We start from the raw sequence: 15,203 nt of genomic DNA on the forward strand, positions 1-15,203 counted from the left end.
AATTTTAAAATATTCAGATTTGGGACTAGTATTAATATATCCAGATTTGAAAATTGTGTTAAGATAGAAATACATGAGTGGAGAAATCTGGAAACTGTGCCTGAATATATTACCCCGTCTGTAAGGAGATTTCCCTGAATTGGTGGCTGAGATGTGTTTATATAATCTTAAATGTAACTACCCAAAGTTCTGTCACTTCCTGAGTTGGCTTCATTCATGATCATTTTAATCCAGTCTCCCCCTCCCTCCGCCTCCCTCCCTCCCCCTACCTTCTCCTCCCTCCCTCCTTCCTTCCTTCTTTCCTTCCTTCCTTCCTTCCTCCCTTCCTCCTTTCCTTTCTTCCTTCCCTCCTTCCTTCCTCTCTTTCTTTCTTTTAGCTAAGAACATCTAAACTTACAAGTTATCAAGCCTAGAAAAACCTGTGGCCCATTCAGTTGAATTTTGTCTTTGACTAGAGCACCCAGAATTTCAGTTTAATTTGACAAGTAACTGTTGATTGACTGTTGATTGAGAGACACAGGATTAGGCCTAGTCTCAAGGTAGTTTCTAGAAACATATGATTGTCCTTTCTAATGTCAACTTCAGAAACATGCCTCAAACAGCCTACTTTCCCATAAGAATGCCATTAATAATGTTATTAATACACTTGTATAGCATCTTGTGAAACTATATTTATTCTTAGCTTTGCCTAACTTTTGTGAGTATTGAATTCTGGATATCTACTCATGACCTTGTGAGACTCTTCATCCATCTTTTAGCCTTAAACTTGCATCTTTCATGCTTTGCCAAGGCTTTTGGATTTGATAAATGGAGGCATTTTGTTGAGCAGTCTATTGGGTTGATTCTACGGCCACCATCATAATTTGGGCACATTATTTAACTTCTGTAAAACCTAACTTTCCTCATCAATAAAAACTGGGTAACAGCCTACCTCCCAATGATTGTGGCGAGCATTCAATATAATAGATTCTCCCCAATTCCTGGCACATAGTAGGCACTCTGTCAATATTTGTGGACACTCCCTTAGTGATCTAAAAGACATTGATGATGCTCATCTCTAGCCTTATTTTCATTTCAGGTGTCTAAAGCTTCGTTAATTCAACCCAGGGCTTTTCAACTTTGCTATTATTAACTTTCTGGGCCAAATAATTCTTTGTTGTGGGGCTGTCGTGTGCATTCTGGGGCTCTGAGTAGCATTCCTGGCCTCCACCCACCAGCTGCCAATAGACCGCTTGCCCCAGTTGTGAAAACTAAAAATGTCTCTGGATGTTGCCAGATGTTCCCTGGGGGCAAATGCACCCCTGGCTTTTACTGCTGTTTTAACAAAAGAGGACTGAGTTTCTAGTTAGGGATCTTCAGGCTTATAGTGAGTCCAGAGAAGTCTCCAGATGTCAGGCCTGCAACCCCTCACTTTGTGATCACCTGTCTCTGCTTAAGAAGGATGGGCACTCAGCATGGAAGAGACCCTGCCCAGAACTACTTTGCTGCTGAGTGGTATTAGTGAGTTGGATGAAAGCACGTGGTTTTGAGTCTGTGACTACCCCTAAGGAAGCTAATGGGTGCTGGAGATTTACCAAATCCTCAATTCCTTTGACTATTCTATCATAACTTTGGTGAGTATTGAATTCTACATATTTACTCATGAGTATGTGAGGCCATCCTTTTTTAGTCTTAAAAGAAGTCTTTTCAGGGAAATGTTGGAAGAATTTTATGAACTGTAGTTGGATCAAGTGTGATAACTCTTTATAGTTCTTCTATATTAAAATGTCATTTGATTTAAGATATAGGACTATATATTAATAAATCCTTCCATCCACCTATCCCTCCCTCCATCCATCCATCCATGCTCCATCCATCCATCTGTCAAAGAACTTCCAGAGCAAGCTATCTAAAAAGGCAAAAGGCTAATTGTGTCTTCGGTTCAGAAAGACTTTATGGTCTCTAATACAATGTACTTTTAAAGATTTTATATTTATATAATTATAACTATAATTACATTGTATATAAAATTATGATCATTCTATAATAATTAAGTAGAATAAAATTATTGTGTTTAGTGAAGTTAAAATATGCAATATATATCATACAATAGTATTTATATATCACATACATTCTGTATACATTGACCTAAATGACATAATTAGAATAAGACCCTCTAGGCATGCACTTTCCAGTAGAATGGCATTAGGCATAGTACAGGCACATGTTAGGAAGAAGAAAAACATAATTCCTGTTCTCAAGGATACTTTAATCCAGTGGAGCACAGTATATGAATTAACACAGCATATTTTTAACAAAAAAAGTAGCCTAATGTAAGAACATTATTAAATATATTTTCTTGTGAAGTAAAAAGGCGGATGAGTAATAAAAAGGCAGTTATTTTCTTTATGAAAACTTATTTCCCTCTGTTCTTCCAGTCAGTGATTTTATCATACTGTTTACCCACTTAGAAAACACTGTCATTTCTGTGATTGGAGGTTTCTCTAGACGTTATTGTATGAAGAATCTGGGACTCCTACACTGGTTGGTTTCACCTACTTCATTACTTACACATTTTCAAAGTTATTCCTTAATCTCTCACTTGTCTGAAGGACTTTTCCCTGCTGTGTGAAGGTTTGGGTCCAGTGGGTTGAGTTTGATCAGATGCTGGGGTTTTTACTGAACAGAGACACCAGCTACCTCTACACAGGGTTTCTTGGGGCCCCCTGCACTTACCCGTTCTGCTTGCTACCCGGGTACACAAGCCCTGGCTTGTGTCTGCCACCCTCCATGGTGAATCTAATTCCCAAGTCAAATTACTCTTGATGTATTTGAGTCAAACAGGTTTTCTATTAGTTTTGCAAGTGTGAAAAATATATTGTTCACTTTTCATACAACGTTTCCCCTTTCTCATCAGATGATGAAATCCAGTGAATCAAAATGGAACAGAAAGTAACCACCTTACAACCTGAGAATTAGCATTTAAAACTCTTCCTCTCCACCTCAGGACGGCGCATAAAGGTTTCATTCACTCACTCATTCATTCATTCATTCATTCATTCGGGGGGCATTTGTTAAATGGGATAGACTGTGCTAGAATTTATAATTAAAAGGAAGGTAGGAAAGAATAGGATGTAATCCTAGGATGTCTGAGGTTTATATTCTCGTTCAGCTCTTCTCAACCTGGCTACACAGAGACTCATCTGGAGGGCGGTGCAGGGTTGTCTTGGGAAAATCAGATGTCCACTTCCAGAGGGAAAATTAAACAGAACCTCTTGGGTAATGCTCAGCCATGGGCGGCTGAAAATCTCCCCAGGTGTAATGTGCAGCAAGGCTGGGCTTGCTGGCCTGGATGGACAGGTGGTAAGCAGCAGCTAGGGTCCTAACTCAGGTGGAGCACTCTGGCCTGGTCAAGGGGGCCCAGGCCCTGCCTGGGGAGCTCAGAGAGCCACTTTCCCCGGCAGCAGACCTCAACTCATCATCCTTATAAGCGGCAGCCTTTCCACGGAGCTTGTCTGCACATCCTCCGGTTCGGTGGCCCATCCACGCTGGTGCTGTGGATGGTGCCTGAGATGGCCCATGAGGCAGATGACGGGCTGGGGCAGGGTGTGGCCTGGTGTGGACAGTGCTGTCCTCCAGGGCTATATGCTGGCTCTGGCACTCCAAGGGTACCTCGCTGGGCGCGGGTCAGGTTCTGAGAGAGGACTGACCTGGGTCACTTGGCACAACAATCCTGGGAAATGTGGGTGTGGCAGAGTCACCAGGGTCACTCCTGGGCTAGACTCTGGGCTTTGGTGGTGAGTCAACCACAGTCATCCTGGAGGGAGTCAGTCACAGGGTCTCCTGTAGGATTCGCTCACCTGGCTGGGACAGATAGTAAGCTGACCACCACTGCCCCCCGGTGCTGGACTCGTCACAGGAGCTCCACTGGGAGCCAGGGCTGCGTGATGGGTGGGTACCTGTCCCCCTTGAGAAGTCTGGTTAGAAGCAAAGCTAATCACAACTTCTTCCTCCCTCTTTTGTTTTCAAACCTCTAGGTTGAAAAGCTTGGGCCATTAATGCTATTATTAAAGCAGATTGATAGGTATGTACCTGCTTCCTAAAACTAACCCTTTTTGGCTCCCGGGAGGGTCCAGAGTATTCCTAAGCGGGTGGGGAGGCAGAGCAGCATTGCACCGAGTCCTGTGTCTTCCCTTACACGGTTTGGCCCTCCAAGGGAATCCTCAAGGGCTCAGGGCCCACGCATGTTGCCTCTCCCCCGGGAGGGCTTTTTTAACAGCAGAGGCCGAGCCAGAGAGATGAGCAGTCGTTCAGAGAGCGTGCTGACAGGGACAGGAGACAGCCGGCTGGTGGTAATTGGAGCGCCCCTGGCCCTGCCAGCCTGGCACCCCGCACTCGTCCCTGAGCCGGCCAGGTGACCCTGTGCCCTGTGCCGCCCTGTGCCCTGGCCTGGTCTCTCTCGGCCACCCCTCCACCCTGTGCTCCAGCTTCTCATGGCAAGTCCCCACTCATGGGCAAAGCAGGCGGGCGGGGAGCGGCTGGCACATCGTCATCTGTCCTGCCTGTAAAACTGAGGAGTCCATCCATTTTCAAAGGAGTTTTATTTTGTTTGTTTGTTGTTGTTTTTGGCCCCAAATGAATCCAGTTTCTTACCATCAGCAAGATTTCGCTGGAACGAGTTTTATTTAAATGGCCTGGGGTCCCCACTGCACCCCCACTGAATCATAGCTCAGAAGATGATTGGCCAAGAGGAGGTGGCTCAGTCTCCTGGGCTGCCAGGACAAAGTGCCACAAACTGGGTGGCTTAAAACAATAGGACTTATTCTCTCGTGGTTCTGGAGGACAGATATATGGCATCAAGGTGTTGGCAGGGCTGGAATCCTTCTGAAGCTAGATCCTTCCTCCCTCCCCCTGGCTCTGAGGCTCCTGGCAGTCCTGGCCTCATTAAGTTGGCTAAGTTCGTAGCTGCTCTGCTCTGAGCTCCTCTGTCATCACCCATGAGTCTGTCTTCACATGGCATTCCTTCTTCTTATAAGGATGCTACTCTTCAGATTAGCACCCACCCTCGTGGCTTCCTCTTAGCTCCATCATGTCTCTAAAGAGCCCATTCGCAAATATTCAAAATATTTGCAGGTACCTGGGGGCAGGACTTCATTATTTCTTTTTTTTTGGGGGGGGGCACAATTCAACCCATAGTAGAGGTGAGAGAAAATAAACTAGAATGCCTGTGTGGAAGGCATCAGGCACTGAAGGGGATGGTGCTGATGGTGAATGCAATCTTGGGGGACTGCAAGCAGACTCTTGATTCTGTTAATTCACTGATGATTGCAAGCCTCTGTCTGCCATTGCTGTTCCATGAAATCCCATCCAATTGCCATGAGAGTGCTTTTCCATCTGTCAATATGGTATTAAGTCATGGACATCCTTTAAATCGACAGGACGTGTATGTCTTGATTTGTGGGGCAAAGCACGTAGTCTGTCTTCCATGAGGAGTTTTGGCCAGGCTGGGAGGTGGAAGTGGGTAAAGGTGAGCAAGCTGAGAAATGAGGAGAGAGAGCAATGACTTCATCTGGAGTTTTGATTCAGGCACATGCTTCTGAGTCAGGGTCCTGGCAGGTACATGGGTCCCTTGGGTCCCCGTTCATCTGAGGTTCACGTGATGAGGCTCATCGTCCTGGAAGTTGTCTTCATCGAGATGGTGGAGTGAATTTGTCTGCGGGAGTTGTACAGGGTCGTTACTTGCCTCAAAGATATGAAATCCTGTATTGAGAAAATAGAAACCAAATAATCAGATATGGGATCTCCAATACCATAATAACAAGGCTCAGAAAGATCACTATGAAGCCAAAGGGCTCTGCTTGTGCCCTAAACTGAAAATGTAAAACCATGCACTGAAGTAAGTTTCCCAGTGATGCATTTGTGACATGCCAGGGCTTCCTGGTTTTCTCTAGGGTGGCGGTAGGGCTCTTAGAAGAGCTAAGGCAATGCTAGACTACTGTGATTATAAGAATAAAGAGAGGTTGGGCTGGGGAAGTAGCCTCTGGAGCCGGTCAGACCCCCAGGGCCTCACTGTGTGAGCAAATCATTTCAATGTCCCATCCACAGGAGTTAATTCCTATGCCTGGTTGTGGAGACATTACATCTGAGGCTGTACCTGCAGAATTTTGCTCTACCCTCATGACCCAAACACCTCCCAGAGGCCTCATCCCCTCATGTCATCACACTGGAGTATTAGGCTTCCAGCTGTGAGTTTGGGGGGTGAATAAGAACATTCAGTCCACAGCACGAGGTCATTGGAAGGAACTCTAATCCAATATGACCAGTGTCCTCATAAAAGAGGGAACTCTGGGTACAAGGACCAGCAGGGAGGGAGAGGATGGCCATCTATGGGCTTGGGGAACAACCTGGACCAGAGCAGACTCCTCCCCAGCACTTCCAGAGGGAGCATGGCCCAGCCTATGCCTTGACCTTAGACTTCTGGCCTCCAGACCCGAGGGTAGCCTTGTTCTGCTGCATCAGCCCCCCTGTTGTTGGTATTTGGCTCCAGCAGCCCAGGGAAACTCATATGCAGCAGCTAGGTAGGGAAACACAAAAGCAGGGAGCAGTGCACAGAGTTGGCACACGCCACCCAGGTCTGGGCTGTTTCTTCCGTTGGAGTTGCCCGGTGCCCGCACCAGCCAAGGATCACCTCCCTGACCACCATGGTACTCGAGCACCACGGAGGGCAATGGGCATTCAACGCAAAGAGGCAGCTTTTTAGCAGCTGCCTTGCTGTTTCTTCCTCTATTTCTATTAGTTAGATCTATAAAAAGACTAGAACATCTTGAAGATGAGGAAAGCGTTTGGGTGCAGCAGAACCCCCACTGAAACATCCCCCCCACCCCACCCAAAGAAGAGTTCTGAGTGTGTCTCTGACATCACAGCCTCTAACAGTGTATAATTATATGAGATATTATTAAATTGTAAAAAGTGAAGCAGGAAAAGCATGTACTTGGGAAACTTGGTCTCCCAAGTGTGGCTGTAATCACCAGCCTCTCCACTGGTTGACGTTGTATTTACGGAGAGAATGTCCTGTGGGGCTCTCTCTTGCCCCCGTTTTGATGTGAGACCCATCTGAAAACATGGCAAGGTGACCAAGTCAGTGTCAAAAAGAACACTCATCTTATTTGGTAGCTGATGTTTCATTTGCACTATGATGCAATGAGATTGTTTGATTTCAATAAACCCCACTGGAAAGTTAATGATTCCCTCCTTCCTTCCTCTTTTCTTCCATGACTTTCTTCTGGTCTCTATAATATAATTCTTCACATGCTCCAGCTAATGATGGGTTTAGTTGAAGGAATCTGGGGTTTGAAAACATGGTAATGACTTAGAACTTGAATCTGTGGAATTAAAGCAGGGTTGTCAGCCTGGACTTCGGGGCAGGATCACTCTGTGTGTTCGTGGGGTGCGGCACTGTCCTGTGCATTTAGTGGCATCCTTGTCCCCATTGACCAGAAGCCAGCAGCAACGCGCCCTTGGCTGTGACCGCCAAAAGTGTCTCCAGGTCTTACCAAGTGCCTTGTGCCTGGTCGGGGACAACAGAGCCCCGGGTTGAGAACCCCTGACTTTTACGGGGGGTGTAAAGGGTTACACAAGATCAGAAGAGTTGAGATCCCATGTGAGTGAAGTCTCAGCTGCTGACACTTTCGGAAGTCAATCATCCTGCTTATTTTTCCAGATTTCCCTGATAAAATCAAACACATATAGTGATTGATAAAGCAGAGGCGAATGCTGAATTAGTCTGCTCAGGCTGCCGGAACAGTTTTCATGGATGGGCCGGTATGAACAACAGGGATTTTTGTTCTCACAGTGCTAGAGGCTGGAAGTCTGGGGTCAAAGTAGGATTCTGCAGACCTCCTTCCTCAGCTCACTGATGGCCTCTGTCTTGCTGTGTCTGCACCGCATTGTCCCTTGTGTACCAAGAGCAAGCTCTGGTGTCCCTTCCTCTTCCTATAAGGACACCAGTACTATTGGGTTAAGACCTACCCCTATACCCCACTTAGCCTTAATTACCTCCTTAAATGCCCCATCTCCAAATATAGTCACTTTGGGGATGAGGGTAACAACATATGAGTTTGGGGAGACACAGTTCAGTCCAAAATAAGTGCTAAAATTATAATTCTGTCCATAAATTTCCAAGATACAATCAATCACAGAGAATCAGGAGAAAGAGCCCCACCCCTTTTAAATAAGGTCTGCTCTTTCTACTGCCTCCTCATCATGGTAGCATTTATTCATATCTTGTGGGGGGCTTTCTGACCCCCTTCAACCATGGCGTGTTCCCTGCCTTGTGTTTGATCATCCTGGGCAGAAGCAGCCCCAAATGGAGCAAACCAAAATCAAATAGCCCCACGGGTGCTGTGCAGCCAGCGCTTCCGAAATAGCAGCACCCATTCCACATCCCCCTGGATTCGGGTTTGGCGTGTTCCACCTTTTCAGAGAAGGCTGCTAAGGTGGGAGATCTTTGGAGTCAGAGGAATAAGCACTGCTCTTTCAGTGACTGGATCAGCCACTGGGCCAAGCCCTGGGGATGCTAGAGGGAACCACCTTGCTGGCCGGGTCCTCACTGGACAGAGGAGTCAGATCACCCAGGAATCAAGAGCTGCAGACTATTGAGTGACAGGGACAAAAGTTCTATGGAACCAGAAGGCCCTCGACCAAGAGTTTTGTTTACTTTGTGGGAGGTCACAGAGAGCTTCCTGGAGGAAGGGACAGGTGAGCAGAGGTGCTTTTAAGTAAGGATTTGCACACTTGTTTTAGGAATGGAAGGGGAGGGCTTGGTTTCCTCTGGGTGATTCACATTTGCCAGGGCACTTTAATTACAGTGAAACAGGCTACGTTCAAATGTGATTTGGGATTATTTATTTTAAAGATTTAACAAAATTGCCCTGATTGTGAATGCCCCTGAATACAAAGAGGCAACATTAAGAGGGAAAAGGCGATTTTCTCCTCTTCTTTGTAGAAGTGTGGATGCCACCAACGAAGGAGCTTTGGAGAGAGGCGGGGCCAGGGGGCTGACGTTGGGAAGACATTTTTCCTGGGGCGTCCTTGGTTTGTGGTGACCCAAGATCCCAGGACAGGTGCGAGAACCCCAGGCTCACTGTAAGTATTACTCAAGAGGGGTGGTTGGTGAACAGCAAAGAACCAAGCCATCCCCAACTACTAGGAGGAATGAACTCGCCTTTAACCCTGGAATGAGTTCCCACCTGACAATTGTGGTCACCAGTTCCAGTACATGAGGGCTCCCCACCACCAAGCAATCTGAGGCACCAGCTGGGTGTCCTGCAACTGGATTGTGACACTATTTACCTGCAGACACCAATCCCCAAGTGCAGGTTGTCACCTGTGCTTCTGATGAACCCACTACGGGTTGGAGAGAGTTCCCCCCATGACTGCTTCCTCGGGTTCCCCTGCTGGAGAGGCTCACAGAACGCAGAGGAACATTTCACTCACTAGGTTACTGGCTTATTACAAAAAAAGCAAACTCTGGAACAACCAGGTCTGCTGGAGAGATGCAGAGGACCAGGTGCAGGGGGGGAGAGGGTGTGGAGCTTCCCTGTCCTTTCCAGGTGCGCCCCAGCCCCAAATCTCCATGTGTCCACAATCCAGAGGCCCTCTGAACCCTGCCCTTTTGGGTTTTTATGGAGGCTTCATTACACTGGCACAGATGATTAAATAATTGGTCATTGGTGATTGGACTCAGTCTTCATTCCTGCTCCACTCCCCAGAGGGAGGAATGGGACCAAACACCAAGTCCTCCTTAGGTGTTTTCCAAAAGCCGTGTCATTAACATAACAAAAGACACCTTAACTGCTCCCAGCATTTCAGGAAATTCCAAGGGTTTTCTGAGCTTTATGCCGGGAAGAGAGAAAGACCAAATATTTACTTCCTGTTATAAATTATAATATCACACCACCCCAATCCCATCTGTGAGATCATTCAAGGCCTGGTTGGGAGAGAAGCTCTACCCACTTGAGAATGGAGTGTGGCTTCTTATCCTTAGATACTTCACCCGTGTTGCACAGAAGAATTACCAAGAAATAATAATAATAAAATTAAAAAGCAATTTAGCGAGAATCTCGGAGACCTCACTAAATGATTTAACGTGCAGCCTGAACAGCGAATCCTGCTCTAGACTGACCTTCGGAGACAAACAGGAATTTTAGGGCCAGGAGGATGACGGAGCAGCTTTCTCCCAGTTCACAAGTGTAAGAGAAGGACTGAGGCTTGGAGCTTCTGGGTTGTTCCTTCCCATTGGAATCACCTGGAGGAGTTTTGAAAATCTGTGTCCACACCATACATAGCCCGTATCAATGGAACTATAAACTCTGATGATTAAAATGAATTTTTGTCTTATTGCGTTTGGTTTTGTTTTAATGTACAGCTCATTTGAGGACCAGGAAGGAGTTCTGGCACTTGATCATGCATCAGCGTGACCCAGAAGGCCTTTTACCTCAGAGGTCACTGTTCTCTCTCCAGCTCAGAGTTCCTGCTGTGTGGTCTGGGGGAGGGGTGACAACACGCATTTCTAGTGCCCCTCAGGTGACCCTGATACTGCAGATGCCCTTAGAGAACTAAGTCCTGGGTCATGCTCCACCTCCTGGTCACTTGAGCCCTGCCATGAGCTGGTTCTGACTGGCCCAGACAAAGGAGCCAGAACCATCCAAGTGGGCAGGTGTCCAGGTACCCCAGACTGGGCACATGTACAGGCGATGGCCTCCTGCCACTTGACGAATGAGTCAAGGTCTTTCTGTGACTGTAGAGGAAGCAGTCCCATGGCCACTGGTTAGTGCCTCCTTGGTGGTTTCCATGTATCTTATCTGACCTTGGTTATGGGCTGTGACTGATGAGTGGCCAGAGACAACAGGACGTCAAACAGATGACTACCTTCCAGCCATAAGAATTGGTGCTGCCAGGGCGAGAGAAGGTCAAGACTTTCTTTTTTAAAATTTATTTTATTTACTTCTTAGAGAGTACATGTGTGCGTGCACAGGGGGAGGGGCAGATGGTGGGGTAGGGGAGGTGGGTGAAGGTCCCAAGCAGACACCCTGCTGAGCTGTGATTCCCAACTTTGGGCTCATCTCAGGACCCTGAGATCATGATCTGAGCCAAAGGCAAGAGTCAGAGGCTCAATTGGCTGAGCCTCCCAGGGGCCCCAAAAGTCAAGCCTTTTGAAGCCAGAATGATTTACTCTGGATGCTTATCTTTGATGACACCTTACCGCAACCCTTTTAGTCACTCCCCCCCCCCCCCCAATTAAGCAAGAGTTAAGTTGCTCAGGATAAGTAGAGATAAATTACTCAGCTGGTTAGTTTGTTTGACATTTAAAAAGCTATTTATAAAAATGATTATTTCTCAAGAAAATAAAAATACTGAGAAACTCAAAATTGGCAGTTCTAGCAGAGGGAGGAGATATTATGCAGAAGGCATTTTGGGGTTTCCTTGGAACATATTTTGAGTTTATCCAGCCTTCCTTTCCATCATCGGCATCACCTCTTGCTCTGGCAAGATTCCCCAATCTTAAAACTTTTATCACCTTGTCAATTAAAAAGAAGAAAAAGCTTATTTGTGCATTGTTATGTCCACATCCACATGAGCATTGGCTGCATCCAGGGGAAGCTGGCTCCCTTTGCCTCTCCCCTGGCCCTGGGCAGTGGAGGAGGCATAGCTGGCAGGAGTGCTCTGCGTGTGGGTGTTGCGTGGCGTTACACCGGAAATGACGTGGCACTGCACAAATGGGAGAAGTTATTTTAGCTCTCACTTCAAGTAGGAGGTGACTCTTCTCCTTCAAAGAATTGTAATCTCCTTCCTCCCTCCCTCCATCCTGCCCCATGCCTGGCTGCAATCTGTCAAGGACACCAACAGTGAAAATGTTCATCTTTCAAGAAGACTGCAGACGCAGAAAGTTCAGGGAGGGAGAGAGGCTTGTAACACTCTGTGGCTCCTTACTGGGGTTCATGGTGAAAGCTGAGAGCCCCTGTGGCCAATAGGCATGGGGATGCTAGGCAGGAGCACCCTCCCAACCAGTCCAGTTTGGATGTGGCCAGAGTAACATGGGTCTCACCCATTTCCAGACCCAACTAGACTCTGTCCACCTTGATTTAGGGCTGTTGTCAGGTTTTCAGGGGTTCTTATCAGAATCCACACTATATCCTCATTTGGCTGGAAGCAGTGAGTGTACCCATCAATATACTCCCAATGACACACGGACCAACATCCTCAACAGGTACTTTGATTGGGTTTATAAGGCCCCAAGTTATGGAGTCCCTTTGGGTTTTGTTAAACATGGGTACCTTACCTGGGTTGCTCCTATTTGACTATTGCACCCAAGTTGGTTTGCTGACGCTGCCTAGTGACACTGTCTGTGCTACACATTATGCCACAGGTCCATGTGCACCTGGACAGCAGGTATAATAAATAGGCCAACCCCTACACTCATGGGACCCTGCCTCGTCCTTGTGCTAGATTCTCCCCTTCTTTTGCCAGGAATTCCACTGTTCCATATGCTAATGAGGATATTGCAAGATTCCAACCGGAAACTTTTTCTTTCATACATGTTTTATTTTGGAATAACTTTGGATTTGCAGAAAAGTTACAAATGTAGCACAGAGTTCCTACCCAGGGCCATGCCAGGCCAGCATGTGCCACACCCTGAGAATGAGCGCCTCCCTGAATTTGCATCCAGATGTCTCTCTCACCTGTGCCTGGTCCCAGCCCTGTCCCCATGTCCCCCTCACCCGATCTGCCTGATGTTCCCGTCTTGCATGACCATGGTGCCTCTGCCAGGACTAAGAGATTAGTGCGGCCCCATTACTAATGACCAGACATCAGACTTTGTTCAGACCTCTCTAGTCTTCCCCACTCTCGATTCTTCTTGGTCCAGGATCCCGTCCAGGGCCACACATGGCACTTATTTCTCCTGCCTCCTCAGGCTCCTCTGGTCTGTGATGGCTTCTCAGCCTTCCTTTGTGGTTTTGGACAGTTTCCAAGAGTGTTGGTCTATTGTGTAGAATGCCCCTCATCTGGGTTTCCCTGAGGCTTTTCTCATGTTGATGCTGGGGCTTAGGTACTTTTGGGCAAGAATATCAGGAAGGTGAGGTTCCCGGTGGAGGGCATCATATTGGGACATCATATTGGTCATGATATTGCTGGGCATGATAATCATGACCATTTGGTGCAGGTGGAGTGTGCCAGGTTTCTCCAAAGTAACTTTACCCTCTCTTTCCTATATTCTATCCTATATTCTATATATTATATCCTATATAATCCTATATTCTATCCTTTGGAAGTGTGTCATGGGGTCAAGCCCACACCCCAGGGGAGCAAAGGTGGTGTTCAGCTCACTGGCTGGAGGGGGAAGTATTTTTGCATGTCATTTAGAATTCTTCCTAGCCACGGCTTTTCCGACAGGTGGGTCCAAATGTTCCCTGAACGTACCCCTTTGCAAAGGACAGATGACAAAAACATCAGTGACACAAGCAGCTCTCCAATAATGTTAATGACCATGATGGGTGATGGCGTTGGTGCCCAGGGAGTCAATGCTTTGGAGATGGCGTGCCACTCGTGCTGATGCAGTCTCTGGCATCAAGGATATGCGGTCAAGGACAGAGGGGGCTGTGTGAGTCCAAGTGGATGGCCTGTTGACCTCCCCCCTTTTTTGAGAACTGCACTGACCACCTGTGGATAGGGTGTTCGAGCCTGGGACCTACCCGAGGGCGGGGAATTGTGAACCTTCTCAACAACACACAGACAGCCATAATTAATGGAGACATCGCCACATAGCTTCCTCCATGAAGCTGGAAATGGAACCTTCTCTTTCAAAGCTATAATTAAAGAAACGGCTAAGAAACATGATCTTTCTAATCTGCATATTCAAACTTACCTGTCACAACATATTGTTAAACTCCTCTTAGGTCTTGATTGTCACTTTCCAATGCCTGCTTGCACAGATCATTTATCATGTCTTAACTCTTGAGTGCTCTTACGAACAGAGCCGTGCATATGAAAGGGCTGTCCAGGGCCTGGGTGTGTGGGGGTGACAGTTCACACTCACTTTGACATCTTTATCAACTGTTTCAGTTATGCATGTTGGGAAAAATCTCATGGAAACCCAACCTTATCAGGTACATTTTTTCTACTAGGATTTTGCATGGTATTAACCACAGTGCTATCAAAACCAGGGCGGGTCTGGAAGTTATTAATTGAACTCTGCCCAGGGCCTTTGTTATCCTGATTTAAGATCTCCTGATGCAGCACTTTTTACCTTCACAGGGTCCATGTGGCCATGTGTGTTCCCATGCTCTCTTGAGGGGGAAAGGAAAGCAAGGCTGGTATTTAATCGGGAGGGTCAGCCCAGCACTGACCTGCCATTGCTCTTGTTCTTTGTGGCAAGATGGTGATGCCTCAAGGTCAGGAGGCAGGATTTGTGCCTCAATGGTACTTGGGGACTGGCAACATTGGGACATTCTTTTTTTTTTTTTTTTTTTAAAGATTTTATTTATTTATTTGAGAGTGAGAGGGGGAGAGAGAGAGAGAGAGAGAGAGCATGAATAGGAGGGGCAGAGGGAGAGGGAGAGAGAGACTCTTAAGCAGATTCCATGCCGAGTGTGGAGCCTGACATGGGGCTTGATCCCAGGACCCCAAGATCATGACCTGAGCCAAAACCAAGAGTTGGATGCTCAAATGGCTGCACCACCCAGGTGCCCCAACATTTGCACATTCTGTTGTCATATCATAACTTTATTTATTTATTTGTTTACTTATTTTTTAAGATTTTATTTATTTATTCATTCATGAGAGACAGAAAAAGAGAGAGAGAGGCAGAGACACAGGCAGAGAGAGAAGCAGGTCCCACGCAGGGAGCCCAATGGGGGACTCGATCCTAGGTCTCCAGGGCCACACCCTGGGCCAAAGGCGGCACTACAGCACTGAGCCACCCGGGCTGCCTCATATCATGACTTTAAAGAAACCTACGCAGTGGCTCCATTTACCCCTGCTTGATCAATACTGCCAGACTGAGCTAATTTGTTTTTCAGATCAGCTTGCTCTGGAATTGGAATATTGAGAGGATCCCCTTTGAGACACAGTCCTGTGAAATCCTCCAAGGGGCCACCCTGATGGTGAGAAGAAACACACCTCTCTGTAAGATCTACCGAACGTCTGAAGTGACAGAGTCCAGAGTC

At 46.9% G+C, this 15,203-nt stretch overlaps 1 long non-coding RNA gene across 1 annotated transcript; it reads right to left on the reverse strand.

Moving 5' to 3' along the window:
- Positions 1-4,639: 4,639 nt before the first annotated feature.
- Positions 4,640-12,488, reverse strand: LOC140622384 (uncharacterized). Its single transcript, XR_012022150.1, has 2 exons — positions 12,320-12,488; positions 4,640-5,739 (listed from the first exon to the last, which is right to left on the reverse strand). It is a non-coding gene; the product is annotated as an uncharacterized lncRNA (long non-coding RNA).
- Positions 12,489-15,203: the final 2,715 nt, after the last annotated feature.

The sequence above is a fragment of the Canis lupus genome, chromosome 31 (assembly GCF_048164855.1).
Source record: "Canis lupus baileyi chromosome 31, mCanLup2.hap1, whole genome shotgun sequence".
In the NCBI taxonomy this organism is placed as follows: Eukaryota; Metazoa; Chordata; class Mammalia; order Carnivora; family Canidae; genus Canis; species Canis lupus.